We start from the raw sequence: 9,604 nt of genomic DNA, 5'->3' as shown, positions 1-9,604 counted from the left end.
GGTCAATCATAAGTTCTTTCAGAGCTGTTCTCTCAAAGGCAGTTTCTGTCAGAGCTCTCTCAGCCCCACCTACCTCACTGGGTGTCCGTTGTGGGGAGGGGAAGGGAAATTCATTTGTAAACCACTCTGAGACTCCTTTGGGTAGTGAAGGGAAGGGCATAAATCCAATCTCCTCCTCCTCCTCCTCTTCTTCTTCGTCGTCTTTGTCTTCATCATCAATATTAGGGCAGAGGTATTTGTGAATTTCCTGCATTATGCAGGGGATTGGACTAGATGACCCCAGAGGTCCCTTCCAGCTCTATGATTTTAAGTCCTCTCTAGCTGCTTTACTTGCAGAGATACGCCTCTCCCTTATATTTCCACAACAAAAGCAGCTAGAGACTTTTTTAAAAATTAAAAGTGGAAATTCAGAGACCCTGATTCATGTATTTCTAAAAAGTTATAGCATAATGAGATTCAATGCCAATTTTAAAAAAACTGGAAAAAAACCTCAGTGGTGTTGGTGGTAGCTGCCAGGAGGCAGGAAAGATGTAGGGAGAACGGAAATGACAGGGAAACTTGCTATGTGGAAGCCCCATTGATGCTGTGCTGTACCAGCTCCTGCAACAGCAATGGGGGAATCATCCAAGCCTGTCCCCATATGTAAAATACCCTAAGCTCCTCTGTCTGTGGCTTCCATCCTTGCTATTTTCTCTGTATATACTTTTCTCATCAGTCAAGCTATCATGCCAGAAGCATGCTTGTCTGACAGAACAGAAAAGTACAGTTGCAGAGGGGCCTTGAGATTTCCCAGAATTACAAGCTTACAGAGTTCCCCTGGAGAAAATTGTTGCTTTGGAGGGTGGATTCTATGACATTATACCCAGCTGAGGTTACACTCCTCCCCAGGATCCACCCCCAAATCTCCAGGAATTTCCCAACACAGACCTGGCAACCCTAGAGAAAAGGGCTGGATGAGGGAGGCTGTGGGGAGGTAAACAACAGGTGGATGATGGTTGCACTCCTCATTTGCTTTTAGAATTGGCTCTTCCCTTCTACTTTCTATGAGAATGGGCCAACATATGGAGCATATGGAAGAAGAAGAGAAGGAAGAAGAGATTGGATTATGTCCTGCCCTTCACTACCCAAAGGTGTCTCAGAGCGGCTTACAAACTCCTTTCCCTTCCCCTCCCCACAACAGACACCCTCTGAGGTTGGTGGAGCTGAGAGAGCTCTGACAGAAACTGCTCTTTTTCAAGAACAGCTCTTATCAGAACTATGGCTTGCCCAAGGTCGTCCAGCCAGGTGCAAGTGGAGGAGTGGGGAATCAAGCCCAAGGTCGTCCAGCCAGGTGCAAGTGGAGGAGTGGGGAATCAAACCCGGTTCTCCCAGATTAGAGTCCGAGCACTTAACCACTACACCAAACTGGCTCTCAACTGCCTCAACTGGCCAGCACAATAGCTGTCGCTCCGGGATCAGGGCCGGTTCCTCCATTCGATCCCGCCCGTCCATGGAAATGCTGCTATCCCATCTAGACTGATCCTGATGTTAACAGACCTGTTTCTGAGCTGTACCAGTGAAAAGTTCTTTGTATCCTGATTTGTATCCCTGCTCAGCTGTAAAGCCTATTGTAGTATATCCAGCCCTGACAGGGCCGGGCATGTCCGGACTTGTCCAGGGACAAAACCTCAAGCTTCGCGCTTAAAGACAATGGTCCACAAGGATCCTAGCCAGGCTCAATCAGAGGGCTAGGTCCCACACCGTGAGGCCAATAGGCCTCTTGGTTACCGTAAATAGCCTATCGGGGAGTGGGGGGGGTGTTGTGGTGGTGGGTTCTGTGGGAATATAAGCCGGCCTGCGAGCCGGCCAAGGCATCTTGTTCCTGACTAATAAAAGGTATGCTTAGCTGAAATCACTCTCCGTCTGCATACTTTTCACCTATACTTGAAGTTGGGATTTTTTTTGTCCTGATGTGCATCACCTTACACTTACCAACATTGAACTTAATTTGCCACATTGTCACCCACTCACCCAATTTGTGGAGATTTTCTTGGAGCTCTTCACAGTCAAAATAGGTTTCATCATCCCGAATAATTTTGTGTCATCTGCAAACTTGGCCACTACATTACTCAATCCTAGTTCCGGATCATTTAAGAGCAAATTAAATAGTACCAGTCCCAATACTGATCCTTATGGGACCCCTCTGCTTACTTCCCTCCATTGTGAGAACTGTCCATTTATTTCTACTCATTGCTTCCCTGTCATTTAACCAGTTTTTAATCTATATGAGAACCTGTCCTCTTATCCCATGACTGCTAAATTTACTCAGGAGTCTTTGGTGAGGTGCCTTGTCAAAAGCCTTTTGAAAGTCCAAGTACATAATGTCTCTTGAGTCACCACTGGCTATATGCTTGTTCACTTTCCCAAAGAACTCAAAAGGTTGGTGAGGCAGGACTTCTCTGTGCGGAAGCCATGCTGATTTTCTCTCAGCAGACTTTTTGTTGCTCTGTGTGCCTAATCACACTTCCACTTTTTAAAAGAAGCCTCTTTACTTTTTATAGCTTCCTTGACTGGTGTTGTTAACCACTCAGGCCTTCTTTTAGACGTGGAAGTACCTTTCCTAACCTCTGGAATGCATTCTATCTGGGCTTCATTTAGTATGGTTTTAAATAGCTTCCAAGCCTCCTCTAGGGATATGACTCTTTTGTTTCCCTTTCAGCTTCCTCTTTACTATTCCCTCCATTTTTGAGAACCAGTTTGGTGTAGTGGCTAGGAGTGTGAACTCTAACCTGGGAGAACCGGCTTTGATTCCCCACTCCTCCATATGCAGCTGCTGGTGTGACCTTGGCTCAGTCACGAGTTCTCTCGGAGCTATTCTCTCATGAGCAGTTCTCAAAAGAGTTCTCTCAGCCCCACCTACCTCATAGGTGTCTGTTATGGGGAGGGAAAGGGAAGGAGATTGTAAGCCACTCTGAGACTCTGAGTGAAGGATGGAATATAACTCCGACCTCCTCCTCCTCCTCCTCCTCCTCCTCCTCCTCCTCTTCTTCTTCCTTCTCCTCCTCTTCTTCTTCTTCTCGTAAAATTCCCTCCTTTCAAATCAAGTGTTATATTTTGGATTTTAGGGGTAACTTTCCATTTGGCCACTCCATCCATCTGGTGCAACAACAGCTCCATCTCTCACCAAGTCTTGAACCCTGCTCAGAACTAAAATCATTACCCCTCTGGTTGGCTCACCAACTGTTACAATGCACAGTCATTTATGATGTCCAGGAATCTCATTTCTTTAAGAAGAAGAGGTACAAGGTCCTGCAAATCTCGCCTTTATTCAACTATTGCTGAGGAGGGTGGAGACCTGTGTGGCCAGGCATGATGGGGGAGGGGGAGGGAACCTCGTCAGCTGAAGGGGGTGCTCACATTCAGGCTTGCTCACATTCAAAAGATTGCATTTTTATTGCCCCCACATTTCAGTGCCAACACACCTTCTCCTCCTTATCCTTGGCACAAATGTATAAAAACATACTACTCAGCCCCAGCTTTTGTAGCCGGTTTTGGACTTATCCCATTACCCCAACATTATGGTTGGCCCCTCATCTCTCCAATCTCAACTCCACAGACTGGCAACTGTGCCTCCCTCCCCTGCCTGATCAGTTTCAGCTCACAAAGTGTCTTGTTCCCTGCTGAGGACACCCTCTCTTCTTCCCCACTTCTCTTCAGGAACAGACTTGTATCCCTCCTTTTCTTTTTTAGGTTCATCCCCCCTTGAAGGAACGCAGGTTCTCTAGGGAAAGGTTTTTGTATTTTATTTGCTGCTTTGCATTGTTTTTTTTCTGTGTGTGTAACTTTCATTTCAGTATACCATATTGCATAGATTAATTTGGTTTCTTTTCTGTTTATAAAATAAAAAACCCTTCTAAGACTCCCCCCCCTCATTTTTCCAAGTGTTGATCTGAATCTGGACCTTGGTACGCCCAGGCTAAGATCCCAAGTATACAGGAGCCCAAAATACACACGCTCATTCTGTGCAAGCCGGGAGATGCCTTTGCACGTTACAGCCCTGACAAGAGGGAATGCTTATTAAATCTGCAGATGATACTAAATTGGGAATGGTAGCAAATACGGTAGAATACAGAGTCAAAATACAGGATGATCTTGACAGGCTGGAAAACTGGGCTAAAAGAAATTTAATGAATTTCAATGGGGATAAATGTAAAGGTCTGCATTTAGGTAGGAAAAATCAAATGCATAATTATAGGTTGGGGGAGACTTGTCTTGGCAGTAGTATGTGCAAAAAGGATCTAGGGGTCTTAATAGACCATACACTGAACCAGCAGTGTGATGTGGTTGCTAAAAAGGCAAATGCAATTTTGGGCTGTATCAACAGAAATATAGTGCCCAGATCACGAGATGTGATGGTACCACTTTACTCTGCTCTGGTTAGACCTCACCTAGAGTATTGTGTTCAGTTTGGGGCACCACAATTTAAGAAGGATATAGACAAGCTGGAATGTGTCCAGAGGAGAGCAATGAAGATGGTGAGGGGTCTGGAGACCAAGTCCTATGAGGAAAGGTTGAAGGAGCTAGGTATGTTTAGCCTGGAGAGGAAATGACTGAGAGGTGCGACTGAACAACAACAAATTGAGCCTGAACTGTACTTGCAAAAGGATTTAGCTTAGGACACATAACAATGGCTTGCTAGGATCCTAGAATGGACCAGCAGGGAGACGGGGATCCTAGAGAAAACCAACTGGAAGACAATGGAGTGTAAATAGTCTATCATTGGGAATGGGGTGTGTTTTGGGCATAACCTTTTCCAGGTATAAATACCAGGCTTTGGGCCAGGGATTTTCAGTCTTCTTTCTCTTGCCGAATCACTAATAAACTATGAGCTGATCATTTGAATGCATCTGAACCCAGTATATTGCAGTGGCAATGAAGGTGGGATCCCGCTGAGCTAGCCAGGCTGCCGGGGCACCAAGGAGAGAAGGACTACTGCCGCTGTTCCAGTGATGAGCACTGCTGGCACCCCGCCCGCTCCCCTGCCTCAACCGACCAGCACAATGGCTGTCGCTCCGGGATCAGGGCTGGTTCCTCCATTCGATCCAGCCCATCCATGGGAAGTGTGGGTCACGGGACTGAAGTCCATCCTGGTTTTCTACCAGGTAACCGACGCAGAGCGGAAGAAGGGTCTCTTCATCGGCTCATGCGGCCCCGCCACCGTGGAATTGACACAGACCCTTCTTTCACCGTTGGATGCGGCTACGTTCGACCAGATCATAGAGGCCCTACAAGATCACTTAGTTCCCAGACCATCGGAAATGGCGTGCCACATGGCTTTCCACTCCAGGGATCAGCAGCCTCGCAAGTCAGCCACGGAATATCTGGCCGAGCTTTGCCGCCTCGCAGCAGACTGCAAGTTAAGAGCCCATCTGGACATGGTACTCCGGGACCGGTTCATATGTGGCCTACAGGATGAGAAACCTAGGAGGAGGATCGTGGAAGCTGAGAAATGCACCCTTGCCTCAGTCCTCTCCACAGTTTAGGACCCAACCTCCACCCAGGAGTGCACCAGCTGCGGGTACCAGCACAAGCGGAGGTCATGTCGGTTCTGGGATGCCACATGTAGGAGCTGTGGACGCTCCAGCCACATAGCTCGCCCCTGCCAGTCTCGAGGGTCCAGAGCCTCAAATGCCAAGCCACCCAACACCGTTGGGCCGCCGCACACTACAAGGACGATGAGTCCACCGACAAACTCTACCTCCTAACAGCAGACCCTCCACAATGGGACTGGCCCCCAAAATCCAGGTTCAGGTTGCAATTGAGGGGTCCCCCTGCACTATGGAGTTAGACTCTGGCTCCACCGCCTCTATCATCTTGGTGGAGACCCTAAAAAGACTCTGTCCCAATGGGGGACCCCGCCTGAGGTCCTCCCACATTAACTTGGTGGACTTCCAGTGGGCTGTTTCCAGGTTTACAGATCCAATACCGGGACTTTGATGGCTATCTGGACCTGGTCATGGTCGAAGGGAATCTGCTTAATCTTTTGGCCCATGCATGGTTCACACCCTTAGGCATAACCATCAAGGGGGTCCGCCAATGTGCCCAGCACGATTTTAGTGATGTCTGCAGGGAATTCCCATCTGTTTTCAATGGGTCTCTAGGGCGCTACATGGAGGGCCCTGTCTCACTGCAACTCAACCCCGGGGTGGCGCCTATCCGCATGCCAGCCCGTAGTGTCCCTTTCACCCTCAAACAGAAAATCAATGCTGAGCTGGACTGCCTGCTAGCGCAAGGGGTCCTGGAACCAGTCTCCCATGCAGTTTGGGAGACCCCCATTGTAACACTGGTGAAACCCAACGCCGATGTCCACATCTGTGCGAACTACAAGTGTATGCTTAAGAAAGCGCTGCAGGACCATGCATACCCAGTCCCAGTCGTGAGCCATGTGTTAGCTACCTTGGCAAGGGCAAAGATTTTCGGCAAGGTGAACCTTGCCCAAGCGTACCAGCAACTGCCTGTAGACGAGGCCACTACTGTGCTCCAAACTATAGTCACTCACGGGGGGCATTCAAGGTAAAGTGGCTACAGTTCGGGGTGAGTGTGGCCCCAGGACGTTTTCAGCATCGAATGGACTCTCTCTTGAAAGGGATACCTGGGGTCACTCCATTCTTCGATGATGTGCTGATCACCGCAGCAGCCCCGGGGGAGTTTGCGACCCACCTGCGCACCGTCCTTGACCGCTTCCATAAGGCTGGCCTCAAGATGAAACTGGAAAAGTGCCTTCTCAGGGTCGACCGGGTGGATTTTTTGAGATTCACCATTGACACAGATGTCCTCCACCCTGCCCAGGACAAGGTTAAGGCCATAGTGGAGGCCCCGGCACCCTTCCATCCCAGCGCCCTTCCACGTCCGCACCCTTCCACCCTTCAACCAACAGACTGGCGGAGCACATGGTGCAGACCGCTAACAAAGCCCTCGGCCAAATCACAGACGGGGACTGGGAGGCCTGACTGGCCCGATTCCTCCTGTCCCAATGGACCACCCCAAACCCGGTCAGCGGCCGCAGCCCAGCCGAGCTACTGATGGGCTGCCAGCCCACTGTCCTTCTAGACAGGTTGCACCTAGACAGGGCTCCCTAGTCACAACAGCTCTCCGAACAGGTCAAGGCTCCCAAGGGGTTCTTTCCGGAAGTCCCCATCTACATCAGGAACTTTGAAAAGGGTCCTCCGTGGCTGGCGGGCTGGGTTGTGCATCCTATGGGGCCCATTTCATACGAAGTCTCCATGGAGGATGGCCAGGTCCTGCAGAAACATGTGGACCAGCTGCGGGCGTACCTGCTCCCTACACCCCTAGAGACATGGACATCAGCAGCCCACGGAGGGGCACCAGCCACTGACCTCCTCGAAGTGCGAGTCAGGGAGCCTGCACCGCCACCAGCTCCAGGGACCAATGAAGTAGCACCGGCCCCAGCTCCGGGACCCAAAGAGGATTCCTCGCTGCCTTGAGACATCTGGGACAGTCCACCCGGGGTAGCTCCTGAGGCCCCAGTTCCAGAACGGGAGCACCGGCCACCTGCCTACTTATTGGACTATGTGACTTAGGCACACTTCGAACCATGGGGGGAGGGGTGTTATGTATTGAGCCTGAACTGTACTTGCAAAAGGATTTAGCTTAGGGCGCATAACAATGGCTTGCTAGGATCCTAGAATGGACCAGTAGGGAGACAGGGATCCTAGAGAAAACCAAGTGGGAGGGGAGACAATGGAGTGTAAATAGCCTATCGTTGGGAGTGGGGTGTTTTTCGGTGTAACCTTTTCCAGGCATAAATACCAGGCTTTGGGCCAGGGATTTTCAGTCTTCTTTCTCTTGCTGAATCACTAATAAACTATGAACTGATCACTTGAACCAGAGGTCATTTCGGGGGGGAACGCGGGGGATCGCAGTTCCCCCGGGTGAGGGGCAGGGGGGCAGGGCACATGACGAAGCCCCGCCCCCTGCTTCTGGCCGCCCCCGCTTCCAGCCCTCATTCAGCCAGGAGGAGGCAGGAGAAGAGGGAGGGTAAGTTGCTTCCTCCCCGCCTCTCCCCACCCCTGCCTGCCTGGGGCCAGGGAGGGCCTTGGCGGGGCTTCCTCGCACTCCCACTGGCCTTGCAGGTCCACCGCCGGGCCCCTGATGTCAGGGTGTGTGGCATATGCTAATTAGTTATGGTAATGAGTTCCCCTAGCTCTTTTTCTACGAATGACCCCTGACTTGAACGCATCTGAACTCAGTATATTGCAATAACCATCTTCAACTACGTGAAGGACTGTCATCTAGAAGATAGTGTGGAGTTGTTTTCTGTTGCCCCAGAAGGTCAGACCAGACCTAATGGGTTGAAATTAGATCAGAAGAGTTTTCAGCTAAGCATTAGGAAGAACTCCCTGACAGTTAGAGTGGTTCCTCAGTGGAACAGTCTTCCTCGGGAGATGGTGGGCTCTCCTTCTTTGGAAGTTTTCAAACAAAGGCTAGATGGCCATCTGACAGCAGTGCAGATTCTGTGAACATAGGCAGATCATGAAAGGGAAGGCAGGAAGGGTTGTATCAGCCCTTAGTTCTTGTGGCCCTTTTTTAATGCCCACGGAAATGCTGATTGCAACTTCAGGGTCAGGAAGCAAACCTGGATGTTTTTTGTCATCTTCTGGGCATGGAGCAGGGGTCACTGTGGGTGTGGAGGGGGAGGTATTTGTAAATTTCCTGCCTTGTGCAGGGGGTTGGACTAGATGACCCTGGAGGTCCCTTCCAACTCTATGATTCTGTGATTCTAAGTGTATATCAATCTGGGTAACATGATGTTGGATTAATTCTCAACCTAGTATGTTGTGCTGACAAAGTGTGTGTTGGGGATGACCAGGTACATCATCTTGAGTTGCACAGGGGAATCATGCTGTGAATATAATACTGTTTATATTGCATAGGTCAAATAAATCTAAACTTTTGTTGTACTTCCAAACGTAATGTGTACAAATTTAAGTCAGAAAATGTTACAGAGGTTTTGCTTGCTGCATCTAGAATCCCAAGTGCCATTTCTGTACAATAAATTATATGCTATACTTTATAATTGTATGAATGAACACACCAAGCATCTGTTAGGGTATGCCCTACAGAGCATTACTTGTAATTTCTGGCACTCCTGTTGAACCGTTAATGGTTTATATGACAAAGCACCATTTCCTGAAATCCATAATCTTCACCCACCTCTCACTCCCATGCTGAGGAATGACACTACACGAGGTTGCAGCTGTTTATTGCTATTAAAAAAACCCTGAGCCTGAACTCTACATGGTCCTCAGTCGTCTCTTCTACAGCCCCCGCTCTCCCATTGCTAACAGCATGAAACTCTTGGTAGATCATTTCTGTGATGAATGCAGAGGCATGACTTCGAATACATCTCCGGGAAGCTGTTTCTTCCCTTTCGAGCTGCAATTAAAGAGCAGAGGAAAAGGCCGGTGCTGTTTACTGATACGTGGGCACTTCCTGCTACAGAAGCTTGCTGAAAATTAAACAAGGGTGGATTTCCACCCAATTTTTGCTCAGCGTAAGGTGACATTCGGTAGGGGATCCTTTGGGACAGTTTCATTTGGTCCCT

The sequence above is a fragment of the Gekko japonicus genome, unplaced genomic scaffold, assembly GCF_001447785.1.
Source record: "Gekko japonicus isolate JY-2015 unplaced genomic scaffold, Gekko_japonicus_V1.1 scaffold359, whole genome shotgun sequence".
In the NCBI taxonomy this organism is placed as follows: Eukaryota; Metazoa; Chordata; class Lepidosauria; order Squamata; family Gekkonidae; genus Gekko; species Gekko japonicus.
The sequence above is the reverse complement of the archived record's forward strand: the minus strand, read 5'-3'. Positions refer to the sequence as shown.